This window comes from Rhinoderma darwinii, chromosome 7 (genome assembly GCF_050947455.1).
Source record: "Rhinoderma darwinii isolate aRhiDar2 chromosome 7, aRhiDar2.hap1, whole genome shotgun sequence".
Classification (NCBI taxonomy): domain Eukaryota; kingdom Metazoa; phylum Chordata; class Amphibia; order Anura; family Rhinodermatidae; genus Rhinoderma; species Rhinoderma darwinii.
In genome coordinates, this window is record NC_134693.1 from 69,260,498 (window position 1) to 69,284,268 (window position 23,771).

The 23,771-nt window shown below is 40.4% G+C and overlaps 1 protein-coding gene and 1 long non-coding RNA gene across 2 annotated transcripts in view; one reads left to right on the forward strand and one right to left on the reverse strand.

The window, feature by feature from the left end:
• The window catches only part of LOC142657951 (uncharacterized), a 35,893-nt gene extending 28,826 nt beyond the window's left edge, over positions 1 to 7,067 (reverse strand). Inside the window, exon 1 of the long non-coding RNA XR_012850008.1 lies at positions 6,989 to 7,067. This is a non-coding gene — a long non-coding RNA (uncharacterized LOC142657951). The remainder of the gene's footprint in view (positions 1 to 6,988) is intronic.
• The window catches only part of SLC25A38 (solute carrier family 25 member 38), a 107,691-nt gene that overhangs the window by 63,820 nt on the left and 20,100 nt on the right, over positions 1 to 23,771 (forward strand). The window lies entirely within an intron of this gene.

The following is a 23,771-nucleotide window of genomic DNA, read 5'->3' on the forward strand; positions in this document are numbered from 1 at the left end:
GGAAAAATGTTTAAGGGACTATATACAGGAGTATGTGACAAAAAATAGTATTAGGAGTGACAGCCAGCACGGATTTACTAAGGACAGAAGTTGTCAAACCAACCTGATTTTGTTTTTATGAAGAAATGCGTAGAAGCCTAGACAGAGGGGCCACTGTGGATGTAGTGTATTTTGGACTTTGCAGAGGCCTTTGACACTGTCCCATATTAGCAGCGTACCCCAAGGTTCAGTGCCGGGACTTCTGCTATTCAACTTATTTATTAATGATATAGAGGATGGGATTAATAGCACGGTTTCTATTTTTGCAGATGACACCAAGCTATGTAGTATTGTTCAGTCTATGGAGGATGTTTGTAAATTGCTGATATGGACACACTAAGTGTTTGGCAAATGAGGTTCATTGTGCAAAAATGTAACGTTATGCATCTGGGAATGAATAATCTGCATTCATTATATGTCCTAGGGGGGGGGGGGTTAAACTGGAAGAATCACTTGTTGATATGCGGCCTCATCTAGAATATGCAGTTCAGTTCTGGGCTCCAGTTCATAGAAAGTATGCACTGGAGTTGGAAAAAATACAAAGAGCAACTAAAATAATAAGGAGCATAGAGAATCTTGGTTATGAGGAAAGATTAAACAAATAGAATTTCTGCAGATGCAAGAATTAAATCGGCACCCTTTTCCACACCTTTTGGTCCTGTCATTTATTATTTCCTTTTTGGGAGGGGATAAAGAAGACTATTTGCAGAGTTATCGGGACTAGATTGGACCTGAATCGAACATTGTTCTTTGTGTCACTTCGAGACTCCAGTCCTCTCTCCTAAACGATCAATGTTTTGTTTTTTAACCCCTTCCCGCTTTGGCCACTTTTGACCTTCCTGACAGAGCCTCGTTTTTCAAATCTGACATGTTTCACTTTATGTGGTAATAACTTTGGAATGCTTTTACATATCCAAGTGATTCAGAGATTGTTTTCTCGTGACACATTGGACTTTGTTACTAGCAAAATTTGACGACATTCAGTATTTGTGAAATTTTTTTAGAAAAATTTGCATTTTTCTCAATTTAAATGTATCTGCTTGTAAGACAGGCAGTTATACCACACAAAATTGTTGCTAATTCACATCGCCCATATGTCTACTTTAGATTGGCATCGTTTTTTGAACATTCTTTTATTTTTCTAGGACGTTACAAGGCTTAGAACTTTAGCAGTAATTTCTCACATTTTCAAGAAAATTTCAAAAGGCTATTTTTACAAGGGCCAGTTCCGTTGTGAAGTGGCTTTGAGGCCCTTATATATTAGAAACCCTCGATAAGTCACCCCATTTTAAAAACTTCACCCCTCAAATTATTCAAAACAGCATTTAGAAAGTTTCTTAACCCTTTAGACGTTTCACATTAAAGTAAAGTGAGGGGAAATTTACAAATTTCATTTTATATTTTGCAGAAATTCGTATTTAATAAAAAATATTTTTTTTTTGTAACACAGAAGGTTTTACCAGAGAAACACAATTTAATATTTATTGCCCAGATTCTGCCAATTTTCGAAATATCCCACATGTGGCCCTAGTGGGCTTATGGACTGAAGCACAGGCCTCAGAAGCAAGCAGCACCTAGTGGATTTTTGCCCAGCTTGTGCCACCATAACAAGACTACACTCTAATTATTATGCTGTTTTTCCCGGTTTTAGAAACAACCTACTTGTGGCCCTAATATTTTGCCTGGACATTTGACCAGGCTCAGGAGTGAAAGAGTACCATGCAAAGATGCGGCCTACTTTGGCGACTTACACTGCAATTTGGTTCACAATTGCAGGGCTCTGATGTGAAATAATAGAAGAAAGCCCAGAGAAGTGACCCCTTTTTGGAAACTACACCCCTCAAGGCATTTATTAAGGGGTGTAATGAGCATTTCCACCCCACAGGTCAATAAATGATTGCCCTGTGGATGGTGCAAAGTAAAAATTTTAAGTTTTCCCTAGATATGCCATTTCAGTGGCAAATATGCCATGCCCAGCTTGTGCCACTGGAGACACACACCCCAGAAATGGTTAAAAGGGTTCTCCCGGGTATGGCGATGCCATATATGTGGAAGTAAACAGCTGTTTGGGCACGCTGTAAGTTCAGAAGGGAGGTAGCGCCCTTTGGTCTTTGGAGCGTGAATTTTGCTTGGTAGTAGTTTTGTTTGGAGTTTTACTGGTATTTTAGTTTATAATGTGGGGTGTATGTAAGGCTTCGTTCACATCTGGGTCGGGCCTCCGTTCATGGGTTCCGTCAGACCTTTCCGTCAGGGGAAGCTATTAACGGAATCCAAACTGAAATCATAGGTTTCAGTTTGCATCACCATTAATTTCAATGGTGACGGATACATTGCCCATGATTTTCGTTTGTCACCGTTGTGTAAGGGTTCCGTCATTTTGACAGAATCAATACCGTAGCCTACTACGCTATTCATTCCGTCAAAACGACTGAACCCTTGCACAACGGTGACAAACGGAAACCATTGGCACCGGATCAGTCACCATTGAAATCAATGGTGATGCAAACTGAAACCAATGGTTTCCATTAGGATTCCATTCATGAAAGCCCATGAACGGAATCACAACGCAAATGTGAACGAAGCCTAAGCTGTGCGGAGTACATCAGGGGCATAGTCAGGTGGTATAAAATAATCCATAGATGTATGTTACGCTGTGACGCAATCCTTTCTGCACAGGCCAGTGTCGCACTGATAAATGGTGTCCTTTCTTATCATCTTTTGGTACAGACACCGCACATTTACAGTTTGGGGAATTTTGCTTGGAAAGTGTTGTCCTGTATAATACGGGCGCCCTTGCTTCCAGCAGATATATTTGGGCCCTACCCTTCCTGGTTCCCTAATTTTAGGGCCTTGATGAATCGCCTTTTGAAACAGAAGAAATGTTCCCCTCGGGCCTGCATATTTTTCTTTCCTGACATATTGGAGCCTTAACTAATTTATTTTTTCATAGACGTAGTGGTATTAGGGCTGTTTTTTTGTCGGACGAGCTGTAGTTATTATTGGTACAATTTTGGGGTACATGCGACTTTTTGATCACTTTTTATCCTATTTTTTGGGATGCAAGGTGACCAAAAAAACAGCAATTCTGGCATAGTTTTTTAGATTTATTTTTTTTATACAGCATTCACCACTCGTCATAAATTACATGTTAACTTTATTCTGCGGGTCAGTACAATTCGGGCGATACCAGATTTATAGCACTTTTTTATGTTTTACAACTTTTTGCACAATAAAATTACTTTTGTAAAAATGTCTTTTTTCTATCGCCAGAACCATAAAGTTTTTAATTTTTTAGTCGACTGAGTTGTATGAGGGCTGTTTTTTTTTGCGGGAGAAGCTGTAGTCCAATTTTTGTAGGGCAAAGTGACCAAAACAACGAAATTCTGGCATTGTTTTTTATGGTTTTGTTTTATGCCGTTCACCACGTGGAAAAAATAACATAATATTTTTGTAGTTCAGGCCGTTATGGTCGCGGCGATACCAAATGTGTATGGTTTATTTATTTTTTTAATAATAAAGGACTTTATAAGGGAAAAAGGGCAATTGTGTTTTATTTTAGTACTTGACACAGATTATTTTTCTAATACATTGCACTACCTATGTAGTGCAATGTATTAGATCTGTCAGTCATCCACTGACAGCAAGCCGATTAGGCATCGCCTCGGCCAATCGCGGCTTTTTGCGTCTTAAACCAATCACTGATTGATGCTGTCTAGGAAAGCTCTAATTCCTGCCTTGTATTTATGGGGCGGTGGCAATGGTGCCACCTCCAGATTTCTGCGATTGGTTGATCTGTATAGACAGACCAATCGCAGCCATGGCACCAGCTCTGCCCGCCTCATTCCTGTTAGGAACGGTGATCAGAGCTGGTGCATACCTACTCTGATCCATATTGACCTGTGTTGCTGGTGATTGTTTGCTTCTTTATCCTGCTGTGTGATCACTAATGTAATGATCATTATCATCATCGTCAACTGTGCTTCTGTTGATAGCAGCAGCGCTAGTGAACTGTCCCTACTCCACACAGCTTACATATGCCCCCACATTATAAGCTGAAATACCAGTAAAACCCCGAACAAAACTACTACCAAGCAAAATCTACACTCCAAAAGCCAAATAGCGGTCCTCCTGAGCCTGACAGTGTGCCCAAACAGCCGTTTATGACCACATATGGGGTGTTACTGTATTCTGGAGAACCCGCTTAACAATTTATGGGGTGTTTGTCTCCAGTGGCACAAGCTGGGCAGAACATATTTGTCACTGAAATGGCATATCAGTGGAAAAATGGCAATTTTCAATCTGCAACATCCACTGTACCCTAATTTCTGCAAAACGCTTACTTACGAGGTCAAAATGCTCACAATACCTCTAGAATTTCTTCAGGGATGTAGCTTCCAAAATGGGGTAATCTTTTGGGGCTTTCCTATGTACTGATACCATAGCTCAATGCAAAATGGGGTCATAAAACTAATTTTGTAAAATCTCCACTCCAAAAAACAAATTGCACTCCTTCCCTTTAGAGCCTTACTGTGTGTCCAAATAGCAGTTTACGACCACATGTGGGGTATTGCCGTACTCGGGAGAAATTGCTTTACAAAATGTGGAGTGGCTTTTTCTCCTTTTTTCCCTTGTGAAAATGAAAAAAATTCAACTTTTTGTGTAAAAAAGGTTATTAGGTTTTTTACGGCATAATTCAAATAAATTCTGCAAAAGATCTGCGGGGTCTAAATGCTCACTATACCACTAGATAGATTCCTTAAGGTGTGTAATTTCTCAAATGAGGTCACTTTTGGGGGCTCCTACTCTTTTGGTCCCGCAGGGGCTTTTGAAATGTGACATGGCACCCGAAAACTATTCCAGCTAAATTTGAGCTCCAAATGGTGCTCCTTCCCTTTTGAGCCCTGCAGTGTGTCCAAACAGTAGTTTATGACCACTTATGGGGTATTGCCCTAATCGGGAGAAATTGCTTTTCAAATATTGGGGTGCTTTTTCTACTTCATTCCTTTTAAAAGGAATTTCGTTTTTCAATTTCATGGCCTAATGCCACTAAATTAGTCAAAAAACCTGTGGGGTCAAAATGCTCCCTATACCCCTAGATAAATTCCTTCAGGGGTGTAATTTCCAAAATGCTGTCACTTTTGAGGTTGTCCACTGATTTGGTTTCGCAGGGGCTTTGCAAATGTGACATGGCGCTGCAAACCATTGCAGCAAAACTTGAGCTCCAAAAGCCAAATGGTGCTCCTTCTCTTCTGAGCTTTGACGTTTGTCCAAACAGCGGTTTATTACCACATATGGGGTATGGTCGTAATCGGGAGAAATTGCTTTTTAAATGTTGGGGTGTTTTCTGTCCTTCATGCTTTGTAAAAATTGAAAAGATTGAAATTGAAGATTTTGATTTTCACTGTTGAATTAATTCCTTGAGGGGTGCAGTTTGCCAAATTGTCTCTTTTTGGGAGTGTTTCCACTGTTTTGGCCCCACAAAACCACTTCAAAGCTGACATGGTGCCTAAAATATATTCTAATAAAAAGAAGGCCCAAACATCCTCTAGGTGCTCCTTTGCTTCTGAGGCCTGTGTTTCATTCCAAAAGCACACTAGGACAACATGTGGGATATTTCTAAACTGCAGAATCTGGGCAATAAATATTGAGTTGCGTTTCTCTGGTAAAACCCTCTGTCTTATAGAAAAAAAAAGAATTAAATATGAATTTCTGCAAAAAAAATTTAATTTGTAAATTTCACCTCTACATTGCTTTAATTCTTGTGAAACGCGTAGAGTTAAGAAACTTTCTTAATGCTGTTTTGAGTACTTTGAGGGGTGCAGTTGTTTAAAATGGCTTGATTTATGGGGGTTTGTATTGTATGGGCCCGTAAAAGCCACTTCACAACTGAACTGGTCGCTGAAAAAAAAGCCTTTTGAAATTTCCTTGAGTATGTGAGAAATTGCTGCTATTGTTCTAAGCCTTGTAACGTCCTAGAAAAATAAAAGAACGTTCAAAAAAACAATGGCAACATAAAGTAGACATGGAATATGTGAAATAGTAACTATTTTGTGTGGTATTACGATCTGTTTTACAAGCAGATACATTTAAATTTAGAAAAGCACTGAATTTTGCTAATTTTCTCAATTTTGGTGTTTTTCACAATTAAATATGGATTTTTATCGACCAAATTTTTTCACTAACATAAAATACAATATGTTTTTCGTGATATAGAAAAGAGCTCCTTGTTTCGGGCGCTTCTGTCTAGCAGGATTTTCGTTCACTCCAGACCCATTTTTTGATAAAAAATTTTTTTATTTTCACATGAAATGAGTGACGTGTTGGTTTGTTTGTGGTAATGCTGATTGCACTAATTAAGATGGAACTTCAAAGAAAAAAACCCGCCAAAACACAAAGGCGGGTCAGGGTTCAAAGGTATAAGGTGGAGACATGCGTTATATAAACCATTTAAAAAGTTAATGTAAAAAAACACACAGGTAATCATATAGATATATAGTTTCTTGAAAAGAGTACTTCCTATGTCCACATTAAACAGTTTTTTGTATCTCCCTAGCAGGGGTATTTTGATTTCTTTTTTGTTGTCTTTTAGAATGCGAATGCGGGCTACAGTATATAGGGAGAACGACTCAGACACTCCGTAGCAGGCTGAATGGACAAATGGTTTTAATGCTAAAAAGGGTTTTCTTAAACACAGTCTATCAAGACATCTACTACAGCATCATCAATCAAATTTTAAAAACATCAAAATTTCGCCCATAGAACAAATAGATGGAAATACACACAATAGAATACAAACATTGAACAAAAGAGAATCGTTTTGGATCTTTAAATTGGAATCACTGAGCCCAAACAGACTCAATGAAAAAATAGACTCAGTATAACCCCTTGAACTAACTCACAATTCTAACAACAACAAACACCCCCAAGAAAAATAACAAAAAAGTATTACCAACAGATTAAGTCTCTGTGCTCCTGTCCGGGTTGCGCTCCGCGATGCAGAGAGGGACCATGATGCTCCGAAAGAAAGCTGTCAGGAAAAAAAAAATATATAAATAAGACTCTTTTTAAAATAAGACACCGGAACAAAATTATAATATCCCCATTAGAGAGAAACGAAAAATCAGGAAAATATAGACACAAGTAAAGCGGTGTTCACTGAGACAAAGAAGAAACATGACACTCCAAAAGGATGTTTAAAGTAAAAACACTAATTAGACTGTTCAAATTAAGACACAAACACGAATTCATAATACCCTGACTATAGAGAAACGATTTTTTTTTTATAAAACATAGATAGAAGCCAAACAGTGTCCCTCAGTACAGAGAAACAATATGATACTCCAAAAGGAAGGTGTTAATGAAAACACCGACGGACCCTTCACAGGAAGACAACAAAAAAGAAATCAAAATACCCCTGCTAGGGAGATACAAAAAACAGTTTAATATGGACATAAGAAGTACTCTTTTCAAGAAACTATATCTATATGATTACCTGTGTGTTTTTTTACATTAACTTTTTAAATGGTTTATATAACGCATGTCTCCACCTTATACCTTTGAACCCTGACCCGCCTTTGTGTTTTGGCGGGTTTTTTTCTTTGAAGTTCCATATTAATTAGTGCAATCAGCATTACCACAAACAAACCAACATGTCTATATATATATATATATATATACATCTACAGCATATCTCTTTTTTATCTGCCTGACGAAGACGCCAGTCCGGCGTTGAAATGCGTTGCAGCCCACATATATTTTATCCTTTCATATTTCACAGTTGTCACTCATTTCATGTGAAAATAAAAAATATTTTTATAAAAAAATGGGTCTGGAGTGAACGAAAATCCTGCTACACAGAAGCGCCCAAAACAAGGAGCTCTTTTCTATATCCCGAAAAACAAATCAAAAGACCACGTCGAGGAAACTCCAGGCTTGGAGGCATCCACCATGGGTCCGCTCCCGAGGCTTGCACAGTGTACCGGAAAGTTTACCAGACGAGCAATTAAGTTAAGTTGTGCTGATGATCCTGCACAACCAAACCAGGTGAGTCGATAACCACTTCACTGTAAAAAGATATTTTAAGAGCAAATACAACATCACCCCAGAGGAGTGCCCTTTCTCCCTCTTTTTTTATACCCTTTTCCAAGCATAAAATACAATATGTCACGAGAAAACAGTCTCCGAATCGCTTGGATAAGTAAAACCATTCCATAGTTATTGTCATGTTCTGTGGGTATGTGGACCCACGAGGCAGCTGGCCAAACAGATCACCCAATCGATACAAAGTCCAGCACAAGGGTACCTGAATAGTCCAGACAGTGGCAGAGGCTTTAGCACGGATGGAGGTGGGTGCAGCAGGTTGCGCCTGACGTGGCGGATGACCGCAGGTGCAGCAGGTTACGCCAGCCGTGGCGCATGACAGGTGCAGCAGGTTGCGCCAGATGTGGCGGATGACAACACGAGAAGCAGGACACGACTCCAATCACAGGCTCAGGAACAATATAATAGAAATTGCTTTACAAGTGTTGGGGAGCTTTTTCGCCTTTATTCCTTGTGAAAATGAAAAATGTAACATTTTAGTGGGAAAAAATGTAGCTTTTCATTTTCCCTGCCCAATTCCAATAAATTCAGCAAAAATAAAAACTGGGTCAAAATACTCAATATACCGATAGATTCCTTGAGGGGTGTAGTTTCCCAAATTTGGTCACTTTTACGGGTTTGCGCTGTTTTATTAGAAAAAATTTAGATTTTCAATTTCACCACCTAATTCCAATAAATTCTGTAAATAAAACTATAAGGTCAAAACGATCAATATACCCCTAGATACATTCCTTGAGGGGTGTAGTTTCTTTTGCAGGGTTTATATCTTTTTGGTCCATTAGGGGCTTCGCAAATGCGACATGGCGCCCAAAAGAAAGACCGCAAACTTGAACTCCAAAAGCCAAATAGAGCTCTGCCGTGTGTCCAAACAGCAGTATATTACCACATATGGGGTGTTGTCATAATTGGGAGCAATTGCTTTTTTTAAATATTGGTGTGCTTTTTCTCCTTTATTCCGTGTAAAAATTGAAAATGTCTACCTTTTTATTGGAAAAATTCTAGATTTTCACTTTCACGGCCTAATTCCACTAAATTCAGCAAAAAACCTGTGGGGTCAAAATGCTCCTTATACCCCTGAATAAATTCCTTCAAGGGTGTAGTTTGCCAAATAGTGTCTTTTTTGGGAGTGTTTCCACTGTTTTAATACGAAAAGACCTCTTCAAACCAGACGGGATGCCTAAAATATATTCTTAAAAAAAGGAGGCCCCAAAATCCACTGTGCTTTTTTGCTTCTGAGACCGGTTCTTCAGTCCATTAGCATACTAGGGCCACATGTGAAATATTTCTAAAAACTGCATAATCTGGGCAATAAAATATTGAGTTGTGTTTCTCTGGTAAAACCTTCTGTGTTACAGACAAAAATGGATAAAAACATATTTTCTGCAAAAAAAATAATTGAAATTTTGTAAATTTCACCTCTACTTTGCTTTAATTCCTGTGAAATGCCTAAAGGGTTAAAAAAAACTTTCTAAATGCTGTTCTGAATATATTGAAGGGTGCAGTTTTTGAAATGGGGCGATTTTATAGGGGGTTTCTAATATATAGGCCCCTTAAAGCCACTTGAGAACTTAACTGTTCCCTAAAAAATAGGTTTTGGAAATTTTCTTGTAAAATGTGAGAAATTGCTGCTAAAGTTCCAAACCTTGTAACGTCCTAAAAAAATAAAAGGACATTTAAATAAACAATGGCAACATAAAATAGACATGGTAAATGTTAACTAGTAACTATTTTGAGTGGTATTGCTACCTGTCTTAAAAGCAAATGTATTTTAATTTAGAAAACTGCAAATTTTTGCAAATTTTCTCAGAATTTTAGTGTTTTTCACAAAAAAAACACTATATCGAACCAAATTTTACCACTAACATAAAGTACAATGTGTCACGAGAAAACAATCTCAGAATCGCTTGGATACATAAAAGCATTTCAAACTTATTACCACATAAAATGACATTTCAGATTTGAAAAAATTGGCTGTGTCCTGAAGGCCAAAACAGGCTGCGTCCTTAACCCCTTAAAGGAACAGTGTCACGACCAACTTTTTTTTTAATATGTTATGTGTTTTAGTGTGATAGATCAATAAATTTTATTAATGTATGTTGCTGTGTTGTACTTTTTACGTTTTTAATTGATTTACTTCTCTATGGGGGCTGCCATTTTTGTTTCCATTACTGTGTGTGTCGATTAACGACACACACAGACATGGAATACGGCAGCCACAGTCCCATAGGGACTGCGAACGGCTCCCGTCCCATTGACTGCCGTGTACGGCGTCTGTGTGGGAACTGCGCATGCGCCGCTCCCACACAGTCCTATTCGAAATTGGCGCCGTCCGGCGCCATTTTCCTGTGGACCGGAAGTCGCGGCCGGACAGTAATATTACTACTTCCGGTCGCGGCTTCCGGACTTGTGCACATGGAACAGCGGCAGCAAACGGAGCGGACGGGCCGGAGGGAGCCGCGGCGGCAGGAGCAGGTAAGAGATTTCAATGTATGTTCGTGTTTACTACTGTATGTAAACCTACTACGCTGTGTGTTAGCTCAAAAAATGGCGACACACAGTGTAGGAGGTTACACCGTTCAAACCCCTCGTTTATCCCGGCACTAGCCAGGATAAAGGAGGGGGGGATGCTGAGAGCTCACTAGAGCGAGAGCTTTTAACCCAATGTTGCAATGCTGCAATTTTGGGAAATAGCTCCATCTAGTGACCAAAAATGGGTAGTATTATAAATTAGAATTAATTTATAATATTTCCTGACTATTTCCTGACTCGTGAAAAAAATAAAAAAAATTTGAACAATGTTTAATCACCCACACACTAAATGTTTAATTAAAAAAAAAAAAAACATGTATTTCGGGCAATACCATGCCTTTAAGGACACAGCCTGTTTTGGCCTTCTTGACACAGCCAATTTTTTCAAATCTGACATGTTTCACTTTATGTGGTAATAACTTCGGAATGCTTTTACCTATCCAAGCGATTTCTGAGATTGTTTTCTCGTGACACATTGGACTTAATGTATCGAGCAAATTTTGGCAGTAACATAAAGTATTTAATTGTGAAAAACATCGAAATTCTGCGAAAAATTGCAAAAATTTGCATTTTTCTAAATTTATATGTATCTGCTTGTAAGACAGGTAGTAATACCACACAAAATTGTTGCTAATTAACATCACCCATATGTCTATTTTAGATTGGCATTGTTTTTAGAGCATCCTTTTATTTTTCTATGACATCACAAGGCTTAGAACTTTAGCAGCAATTTCTCAAATTTTCAAGAAAATGTCAAAAGGCAATTTTTACAGGGACCAGTTCAGTTGTGAAGTGGATTTTAGGGCCTTATATATTAGAAACCCTCGATAAGTCACCCCATCTTAAAAACATCACCCCTCAAAGTATTCAAAACAGCATTTAGAAAGTTTCTTAACCCTTTAGATGTTTCACAGGAATTAAGGCAAAGTAGAAGTGAAATTTTCAAATTTCTTTTTTTTTTGTTGCAGAAATTCATTTTTCATCTATTTTTTTTGTAACACAAAGTTTTACCAGAGAAACGCAACTCAATATCTATTGCCCAGATTCTGCAGTTTTTAGAAATACCCCACATGTGGCCTTAGTGCACTTATTGACTGAAGCACAGGCCTCAGAAACAAAGGAACACCTAGAGGATTTTGGGGCCTCCTTTTTATTAGAAAATATTTTAGGCACCATGTCGGGTCTGAAAGGCTCTTGTGGCGCTAAAACAGTGGAAATCCCCCAAAAGTGACCCCATTTTGGAAACTATACCCCTTGAGGAAATTATCTAGGGGTATAGTGAGCATTTTGAGCCCGCAGGTTTTTTGCAGAAATTATTGGAATTAGGCCGTGAAAATGAAAATCGACATTCTTTCAAAGAAAATGTAGGTTTAGCTAATTTTTTTTCTAATTTCCACAAGGGCTAAAAGGAGAAAATTCACCACTACTTTTGTAAAGCAACTTATCTCGAGTAAAACAATACCCCGCATGTGGTCATAAAAGGCTGTTTGGACACACGGCAGGGCTTAGAAGGGAAAGGGCGCCATTTGGCTTTTGGAGCTCAAATTTAGCAGGAATGGTTTGCGGAGACCACGTCGCATTTGCAAAGCCCCTAAGGGACCAAAACAGTGAATTCACCAAAAAAGTGACTCCATTTAGGAAACTACACCCCTTGAAGAATCCATATAGGGGTGTAGTGAGCATTTTAAACCCACAGGGGTTTCATAGATTTTATTAGAATTGGGAAGTGAAGATAAAATAAATCCATTTTTCCAATAAGACGTAGCTTTAGCTCAAAATTTTTCATTTTCTCAACAAATAACGGAATAAAAGAACCCCAACATTTGTAAAGCAACTTCTCTGGAGTACGGCAATACCCCATTTGTGGTCATACACTGCTGTTTGGGCACACGGCAAGGATCAGAAGAGAAGGAGCGCCATTTGGCTTTTGGAGCACAGATTTTGCTGGATTGGTTTCTTGACACCATGTCACTTTTGCAAAGCTCCTAAGGTACCAGTACAGTGGAAACTCCCCAAAAGTGACTCGATTTACGAAACTGCACCCCTTGAGGAATTCATCTAGGAGTGTAGTGAACATTTTGGCCCCACAGATGTTTTATAGATTTTATTAGAATTGGGCAGTGAAAATAAAAAAAGTCCTTTTTCTTGAATAAGGCGTAGTTTTAGCTGAAAATGTTTCATTTTCTCAACAAATAAATGAAAAAAAGCACCCCAACACTTGTAAAGTAACTTCTCTTGTGTACGGCAATACCACATATGTGGTCATAAACTACTGTTTGGGCACAAAGTAGGGCTCAGAAGGGAAGGAGCACCATTTGGATTTTGGAGTACAGATTTTGCTGGATTGGTTTCTGGGTGCTATGTCGCATTTGCAAAGTCCCTGTGGGACAAAACAGTGGATCCCCCCCAGAAGTGACCCCATTTTGGAAACTACACCCCTCAAGGTATTCACCTAGGGGTGTAGGGTGCATATTAACCCCACAGGCGATTGGCAGGAATTCGTGTGCACTCGATGTTGCAGAGTGAAAATGGGATTTTTTCCATAGATATGCCAATATGTGGCGCCCAGCTTGTGCCACTGGAGACACACACCCCAAAAATTGTTAAAAGGGTTCTCCTGGGTATGCCGATGCCATATATGTGGAAGTAAACTGCTGTTTGGGCACACTGTAGAGTTCAGAAGGGAGGTAGCGCCATTTGGCTTTTGGAGCGTGGATTTTGCTTGTAGTAGTTTTGTTTGGAGTCTTACTGGTGTTTCCGTTTATAATGTGGGGGTACATGTAAGCCGGGCGGAGTATATAAGGGGCATAGTCAGGTGGTATAATAATGGGGTAAAAAAAAACAATAAAATGATCCATAGATGTGTGTTACGCTGTGACACTATCCTTTCTGCACAGGCCGGTGTCGCACCAATAAATGGTCTTTACTTATTCCTCTTTTGGTCCACACTCGGGATCTTTGCAGTTTGAGGAATTTTGCTGGGAAGCGTTGTCCTGGTATAATACGGGCACCCTTCCAGCAGATATGTTTGGGCCCTCCCCTTCCTGGTTCCCTAATTTTAGGGGCCTTGATAATTCGCCACTTGAAACAGAAGAAACGTTCCCCTCGGGCCGGCACAACTGCATATTTTTATTTCTTGGCTTATTGTAGCCTTAACTAATTTTATTTTTTCATAGACGTAGTGGTAAGACGGATGTTTTTTTTGCGGGACGAGCTGTAGTTTTTATTGGTACCATTTTGGGGTACATGTGACATTTTGATCACTTGTTATCCTTTTTTTTGGGAGGCAACGTGACCAAAAAACAGCAATTCTGGCATCTTTTTTTTAAAATTCTTTTTATACAGCGTTCACCATGCGTTATAAATTACATGTTACCTTTATTCTGTGGGACAGTCAGATTCCGGTGATGCCTAATTTATAGCACTTTTTATGTTTTACAACTTTTTGCACAATAAAATAACTTTTGTAAAGAGAATGGATTTTTTCTGTCGCCAAGTTGTGAGAGCCATAACGGTTTTAATTTTTTCGTCGACGGAGCTGTATGAGGGCTTGTTTTTAGCGAGACGAGTTATAGTTTTTATACATGCGACTTTTTGATCACTTTTTATTTCAATTTTTGGAAGACAAAGTGACCAAAAAATAGCAATTATGTCAGTATTTTTTTTTACGGCGTTCACTGTGCGGAATAAATAACATAATATTTTTATAGTTCAGGTCGTTACGGTCGCAGCGATACCAAATATGTATGTTTTTTTATTTTTTTCAATAATAAATGACTTGATAAGGGAAAAAGGGTGATTGTGTTTTGTGTTATTATTTGAAACTTTTATTGTATTTTTTACAACTTTTATTTTTACTTTTTTTACACTTTTTTTTTTACACTTTTCTTTAGTCCCACTAGGGGACTTGAAGGTCCGACTGTTTGTTTGATGTTCTAATACACTAGTGCAATGTATTAGAACCTTCAGTTGTTCACTGACAGCAAGCCGATCAGGCTCCACCTCCGGGCGGGGCCTAATCGGCTATCGTAATGGCAGATAGGAAGCCATTGTTAGGCATCCTGTTGCCATAGTAACAGTCGCCAGCCTTGCCATCGCATGGCAGGGCTGCCGATTTCATACAAACCACTTTGATGCAGCGATTGCATTGAATCGCTGCATTGAAAGGGTTAATGGCAGGAATCGGAGCTAGCTCCGTTTCCTGCCGATAGATCGGGGTGTCCGCTGTAACATACAGCGGACACCCACTGCTGATGACGCTGGATTCCCTTACTGGCAGACCGGGAGGTAAGTATTAGCCCTTTTGATCGCCTTTGCAGCCATCGGCAACCTAGCGATCACGTTGCTGCGGTGCCGGTGGCTATAAACTCCTCACATGCTGCGATCTCTATTGAACGCAGCACGTGAGGGGTTAATCAGTTGGATCGGAGGCTAGCTCCGGTCCTGGCCGATACCTCAGGGTGCCAGCTGTAACATACAGCTATCACCCGGCGGTGATGTCGCTGGCTCAGCTCCTGAGCCAGCTCCATCTGTTTCATGTACAGTTACGTGGAGTTGCGGGAAAACACCATCTCCCATCACGTAACTGTACGTGAAATGGCGGGAAGGGGTTAAAGGGAAGGTGTCACGAAAATTTATTTTTTATATGTTATTGCTTTTAGTATGTTATTAAAATACATTTTATTTATTTGTGTTTTTGTGTTGTACTTTTTTATTTTTTCTTACTTTTACTTCACTATGGGGGCTGCCATTTTTTTTTCATCTTTGTATGTGTCGATTAACGACACATACAGAGATGGAATACGGCACATACATCCCCATAGAGAATGCGAACGGGAGCTGTTCCATTCACTATAGCGTATGCCGTCTGTGTGGGAACGGCGCATGTGCCGCTCCCACACAGTCGAAAAGGAAGGTCTTCGGCCAAGCGACATCCGGCGCCGTTTTCATGTGGACCGGAAGTCGCGGCCGGACAGTAAAATGACTACTTCCGGTCGCGGCTTCCGTCCACATGTTCAGAAGCAAGGACTAGGAGCGGAGGCAGCGGCGGCGGCAGGAGCAGGTAAGTTATGTTTGTGTATGTTCGTGTTGTACTGTGTATTTACCACTGTATCTAATCCTCCTACACTGTGCATTCGCTCAAAAAATGGCAACACACAGTGTAGGAGGTTTGAACATTCAACCCCCTCCTTTCTCCTGGCACTAGCCAGGATAAAGAAGGGGGGATTGTTTGAGGACACTAGAGCGAGTGTGTCTTCTCCAATTTTGCAGCATAAAGCAATGAGGTTGCTTTACCACATGCTAATGCTGCAATTTTGGGAATTGCTCTCTCTAGTGACCAGCACATGGAAATGTTATAAATTAGAATCTAATTTATAATATTTCCTGACTTGTGAAAAAATTAGAACAATGTTTAATCATTTATATACTAACAGTTTAACGAAGAAAAAAAAAGACATTTTTCTAGCGACACATTCCCTTTAAGGGGTTTATCAGCCTTCCTACAAGAGAGACCGTTCTCTTGGCCTCTGTAACTGGACCTTATATCATAAAATTAAGGTTTTTGGTGTGTAAACATTACAGAGCAATCAACACTTGGATATCTGGTACCAGCAATTCCGTATTTACCTCTCCAAAGTACTTTTCTCAACAGAGAACTTTAGTGAAATATAACACTTTAAAGAGGACCTGTCATAATAATTGTAATCCCCATGAAATAACAATTCTGGAACATTTTTTTTCTCAGAACTCTATGTTGTGCTGTTCCTCTGAAATTCCTTTTAGAAATGTATAAATAAATTGACAGCTGCGTGTTACCAGTTGGGGGGTGTGTACTTATACAGACTGGCACTGTCCAAATAAAATAGTGATGACAGAGTGAGACTGTGTAGGCACCTCTTTGACAAGGAGAATGGTAACACCCATTCATCATTTTCAAGGAGAGATACATTTTTTTATGGAGAATACAAGTATTTACTAAAAAAAAAAGACCTGTCAGGAGAAGTGACATGTCCTCTTTTTAATGTGTGTTTCCTTTCGGCCACCTTACCAACAAACAGGGAGCCACACACGGGTGTAGCTAGGGTCTGATGGGGCACTTACCCCAGGTGCAGTTAGATAGGGATGTGGAGAAGTGCATAGCATGTAGGTCTCTGCAGGTCCTACCTTCCCCCCTCCTTCTCTTACCTGTACCAGAGCTTCTTGCCAGCTATTGGAACATGATACAGGCAGCAGCTCTGTCAGGACAGCCAGAATATGGAGGGGGAGGGAGTGCATAGAGCAACCCTGGCAGGAAGCAGACTGTCCTTGGCAATCATGGCTGGGATATCACGTTAGGAAGCGTCTGTGTCTTTAAGATCGCCATGACTACTGATCTAGCTTTTGGGTGGTTCTGTTTACTTCCCTAGCCTATCCCACTTCCCTGTCGCCTTCCTATCAGGTGTAGGGTGGGATATTTATACCTGGCCTCCTCCCTCTTTCTTTGCTTGTGAATTTTCTCCTTACTTAGGTGTTGTGATCAAGCTCTCACATACCCTGTGCCCTGGACTTTTTGGAAACTGACCTCGGCTTGTCTCGCGTTAACCCCTTGTTTACTGATTTTAATTATTTTCTCCTGGCTGACTCTGACCTCTGCTGTACCTGATTTCCACTCGCTCTGTTTTGGACTTTCTGTTTACCCTCTGGCTGTCTGATTACCTGTTCAGGTATAGCATTGCATTGCATTGCACCCCTTATCCAAGACTGAACTCTGTTAGAATAACCTGGGTTCTGTGCAGCAAAAACCATCCCCCCTTGCAGTGGGCTCTGGCGAATACCTCAGAGTAGCCTTAGATTCTATCGATCAGAGTTGTGATGGATTTGGGGTTACGGTTTATTTGAACCCTTACTCCCGACAGTCTCCAGCAGCCTTTTGGGAATTGCACAACCAGTGAATCCATAATATCACAGCAGGAGAGGTTGTCTGTGCGTAAGGTGTATCTTTGTGTGTGTATATATATATATATTTATATATATATATATATATATATATATATACACACACACACACACACACGCGTTATACAAGAAAATGGCGACCGCACTCTGCGAACACCAATGCCACCTAAACACTATATATAAATAAATATGCATTGCTGCTGAATCTCCTTACAATTGTGGGGTTCTTAGTGCACATTTTTATCAAATTGTGTGAGCCCACCTGCCACAACAAGGCGACCTCACTTATAAGGTGGGTCCCTACGCTGCACATTCACTTAGTTCTGGGACTAAGCCTAAATATACTTGGGGATGTAAGGAACCAGCATTAGACTAATTAAAATCACCCAGGGCAGAATGGGAGGAGTGCAAGGTAAAAAATGGATGCAGTCACTAACCCCACATATATGTAATACACAACAAACAAGAAAGTTTAATCAGCACATTCCAACAAAATGAAAAAAAATGTGTATACAGGAGCAAGAACGCCTATGACTGATATATATATATGTGTATATATGTCTGGGGACATATATGTAGGCTTCGTTCCAGTTCTGGGTGTATGTGCAGCATTGGGTTCCCACCTCATAGAAGTCGTCTTGTCGTAACAGGTGGGCTCATAAAATTTAATCAAAATGTGCGCTAAGAACCTCCACTATTGTAAGTAAATTTAGCAGTAATGCATATTTATTTATATTTAGTGGCTTAGGTGGCATCAGTGTTCGCAGTGTGCTGTCGCCATTTTCTTGTGTGATGTATGTATGTATGTACAGTGAAGGAAATAAGTATTTGATCCCTTGCTGATTTTGTAAGTTTGCCCACTGTCAAAGACATGAACAGTCTAGAATTTTTAGGCTAGGTTAATTTTACCAGTGAGAGATAGATTATATTTAAAAAAAACAGAAAATCACATAGTCAAAATTATATATATATTTATTTGCATTGTGCACAGAGAAATAAGTTTTCAATCCCCTACCAACCATTAAGAGTTCAGCCTCCTCCAGACCAGTTACACGCTCCAAATCAACTTGGTGCCTGCATTAAAGACAGCTGTCTTAAATGGTCACCTGTATAAAAGACTCCTGTCCACAGACTCAATTAATCAGTCTGACTCTAACCTCTACAACATGGGCAAGACCAAAGAGCTTTCTAAAGATGTCAGGGACAAGATCACAAGGCTGGAATGGGCTACAAAACCATAAGTAAGACGCTGGGTGAGAAGGAGACAACTGTTGGTGCAATAGTAAGAAAATGGAAGACATTCAAAATGACTGTCAATCGACATCGATCTGGGGCTCCATGCAAAATCTCACCTCGTGGGGTATCCTTGATCCTGAGGAAGGTGAGAGCTCCGCCGAAAACTACACGGGGGGAACTTGTTAATGATCTCAAGGCAGCTGGGACCACAGTCACCAAGAAAACCATTGGTAACACATTACGCCGTAATGGATTAAAATCCTGCAGTGCCCGCAAGGTCCCCCTGCTCAAGAAGGCACATGTACAGGCCCGTCTGAAGTTTGCAAATGAACATCTGGATGATACTGAGAGTGAGTAGGAGAAGGTGCTGTGGTCAGATGAGACTAAAATTGAGCTCTTTGGCATTAACTCAAATCGCCGTGTTTGGAGGAAGAGAAATGCTGCCTATGACCCAAAGAACACCGTCCCCACTGTCAAGCATGGAGGTGGAAACATTATGTTTTGGGGGTGTTTCTCTGCTAAGGGCACAGGATTACTTCACCGCATCAATGGGAGAATGGATGTAGCCATGTACCGTCAAATCCTGAGTGACAACCTCCTTCCCTCCACCAGGACATTAAAAATGGCTCGTGGCTGGGTCTTCCAGCACGACAATGACCCGAAACATACAGCCAAGGCAACAAAGAAGTGGCTCAAAAAGAAGCACATTAAGGTCATGGAGTGGCCTAGCCAGTCTCCAGACCTTAATCCCATCGAAAACTTATGGAGGGAGCTGAAGATCCGAGTTGCCAAGCGACAGCCTCGAAATCTTATTGATTTACAGATGATCTGCAAAGAGGAGTGGGCCAAAATTCCATCTAACATGTGTGCAAACCTCATCATCAACTACTAAAAACGTCTGACTGCTGTGCTTGCCAACAAGGGTTTTGCCACCAAGTATTAAGTCTTGTTTGCCAAAGGGATCAAATACTTATTTCTCTGTACACAATGCAAATAAATATATATAATTTTGACAATGTGATTTTCTGTTTTTTTTTTTTTTTATATAATCTATCTCTCCCAGGTAAGAATTAACCTAGTCTAAAAATTCTAGACGGTTCATGTCTTTGACAGTGGGCAAACTTACAAAATCAGCAAGGGATCAAATACTTATTTCCTTCACTGTATGTATATAGATATGTCACATAGCGGGTTAGTGTACCCACTAGGCCGCACCCCCGTAGCAGGGATGCAGCTGGCCAAACAGGAAACCCAGAATACAAAGTCCCACACAAGTGTACCTAGATAGTTCAGACAGTGACCGCAGCTCTGGCACAGATGGAGATGGGTGCAGCAGGTATCGCCAAACGTGGCGGATGTCACAGATGCCGCAGGTTGCGCCAGACGTGGCGAATTCGTCTGGACGTGGCAGATGACACAGAACGTGACACGACTCCGACACGAATAGGCATCGGAACAAGAACAGCACGGGATACAGGAACAGGTAACAGGGCACGGGTAACAACTGGAACGGGAAACACTAAGGGACCATTTGCAAGACCGACTGGGAAAACTAACAACGCTCAGGCAAGGATCAGAATTTCCTCTGTGCGCGCGCTGGCCCTTTAAGGCCGGGCACGAGCGTGCGCGCTCACCCTACGGGACACAGCAGACCGGAGCGGAAGTGAACGCAGGCGTCTCCTAGGAAGGAGATGGGGACTAGCGCTCACGGATCCATGGCTGCGGGTGTCGGGAGGTGAGTAAACCTGACGGCCCGTGGTCATGGACACTACTATATATATATATATATATATATATATATATATATATATATAGTAGTGTCCATGACCACGGGCCGTCGGGTTTACTCACCTCCCGACACCCGCAGCCATGGATCCGTGAGCGCTAGTCCCCATCTCCTATATATATATTATGCATGCGCACACACTCCTCAACATTAAAACTGCAACGCCAAGAAGGGCAAGCAATGAGGTTACGCAAATCGAGGAACTAGCACATATAACTAAGGGTATGTTCACACGCTTAAAAAAAAAAGTCTGAAAATACCGAGCTGATTTCAGATAAAACAGCCTCTGATTTTCAGGCGTTTTTTAAGCTGAAAATGAAATTTGGAGCTTCATTTCAGGCTTCTTTTCAGGCGTTTTTTGAGGCGTTTTTCATAGTGTTCAATGGAAAATCAGCTCCAAAAAACGCCACATGAAGTGACATGCTACTTCTTTTTACGGAGCGTTTTTTTACGCTGCGTTTGTTAAAACAGAGGCATAAAAAGACGCCCCATATGAACTAAATGCTGTTTTTTCCCATTGATTATAATGGGCAGATGTTTGTAGGCGTTCAGCTTCAGTTTTTTCAGGTGTTTTTCGAGGCGTAAACACCCCGAAATACGCCTGAAAACACTGCGTGTGAACATACCCTTAGATCTGCAAATTATCAAATTTTCAAGCATCTAGTTCCAATCTGTGGCACGTGGGATACTTTGCTTTCAATACCAGATTGAAAGCAAAGTTTTTTCAGCCACATGAAATCTCAAAAATGGGATCAAGTGTTGTGGGATGATTGTGCGATGCCTCCTGTTTGTTGACGTGCCAGTTATCACCACTTGTCGCAAACTGAGAAGGACATAATTTTTGAACTGCGAGACCTTGGTTTATTGGCAGATCACTATGCGCCTAGGCCAACATGTCAGCACTGTTCAACGTGGCATGTAACGGAGATTGTGAGAATAACAACAAACGGAAATGACAGAAAGAGGTGCACGGAGACATGTCAGATTATGTCCTTTAAAGGAACAGTGTCATCACAAATAATTTTTTTATATGTTAAAGATGTTAGTGCTTTAATAAAAACGTTTATTTTCATTTGTGTGTTTGTGTTTTACTGTTTCTTATTTTTACACTTTTTCTTCCCTATGGGGGCTGCCATTTTTTGTTCCATTTCTGTGTGTGTCGATTAACGGCACACACAGACATGGAATACGGCAGCCACAGTCCCATAGGGACTGCGAACGGCTCCCGTCCCATTGACTGCCGTGTACGGCGTCTGTGTGGGAACTGCGCATGCGCCGCTCCCACACAGTCCTATTCGAAATTGGCGCCGTCCGGCGCCATTTTCCTGTGGACCGGAAGTCGCGGCCGGACAGTAATATTACTACTTCCGGTCGCGGCTTCCGGACTTGTGCACATGGAACAGCGGCAGCAAAGGGAGCGGACGGGCCGGAGGGAGCCGCGGCGGCAGGAGCAGGTAAGAGATTTCAATGTATGTTAGTGTTTGTGTGTGTTTACTACTGTATGTAAACCTACTACACTGTGGGTTACCTCAAAAAATGGCGACACACAGTGTAGGAGGTTAAACCTTTCAAACCCCTCGTTTATCCCGGCACTAGCCAGGATAAAGGAGGGGGGGATGCTGAGAGCTCACTAGAGCGAGGGCTTTTAACCCAATGTTGCAATGCTGCAATTTTGGGAACAGCTCCATCTAGTGACCAAAAATGGGTAGTATTATAAATTAGAAATAATTTATAATATTACATGGACTCGTGCAAAAAAATAAAAAAAATTTGAACAATGTTTAATCACCCACACACTAAATGTTTAATTTTTAAAAAAAAAACATGTTTTTCTGGCAACACATTCCCTTTAACTCCTTAATGACCGGGCATGTTTGTACCTTAATGACCAAGCCAGATTTGTCAAATCTGGTATGTCTGACTTTATCAGAGAATAACTCTGTGAAAGTTTTGAATATCCAAGTAATTCTGACATTGTTTTTTTGTCACATGTTGTACTTTATTTTAGTGGTAAAAGTAGACTGATACAATTTGCGGAAATTAATAAAAAAATAGAGAAATTGAAGAAATTTTGTAAAAATGATCATTTTTCCCTATTTTTAACTGCAATATGTCACATATGTACACACATACTGCACAATTTTTTTAATTAAATATATATTTCCATCTCTTTTCTCTATTTTGGCAGCACTTTTGAAAAAAAAAAGTTTTTTTTGAGCAATTTGGAAGACTTACAAATTTAGTAATAATTTTATACATTTTGAAGTACATTTTGTTTTCCTGCACCAAGCCAGGTTTTCAGAGGCTCATAGCTGTCAGAATGGTGGAAACCCCCACAAGTGACCCCATTTTGAAAACTACACCCCTTAAGGTATTTATTAAGGGGTGTTGTAAGTATTTTGACCCCACAGTTTTTTTGTAAGAATTCATGCAAAGCAGGCGTAATAAAATTAAATTTCACTTTTTTCATAAAAGTATCACTTTGAAGACCGATTTCTGTGTAAAGTGACCATGAGAATGAAGAAACACACCCCAAAATCTATCACCCTGTTTCTCCTGTTTTCAAAAATGCCCCCATTGTGACCCTAATGCATTGCTTGGACACACGACAGGGCCCGAAAGGGAGGGAGCACCCGGAGGCTTTCAGGACTCCTATTTTGCTTGAAAATGTTTTAGGCCCCACTGTACATTTGGAGAGGTTTTGAGCTACCAGAGCGATAGAAACTCCCCATAAACGACCCCATTTAGAAAACTAGACCGCTTAAGGTATTTATCTAGGGGTGTAGTGCGTACTTTGACCCCACAGTTTTTTGCTAAATTTAATGCATAGCAGGTAAAAAAAAAACAAAAAACACTTTTTTCATAAAAGTATCACTTTGAAGACCGATTTCTGTGTAAAGCGACCATGAGAATGAAGAAACACACCCCAAAATATATCACCCTGTTTCTCCTGTTTTCAAAAATGCCCCCATTGTGACCCTAATGCATTGCTTGGACACACGACAGGGCCCGAAAGGGAGGGAGCACCCGGAGGCTTTCAGGACTCCTATTTTGCTTGAAAATGTTTTAGGCCCCACTGTACATTTGGAGAGGCTTTGAGCTGCCAGAACAATAGAAACTCCCCATAAACGACCCCATTTAGAAA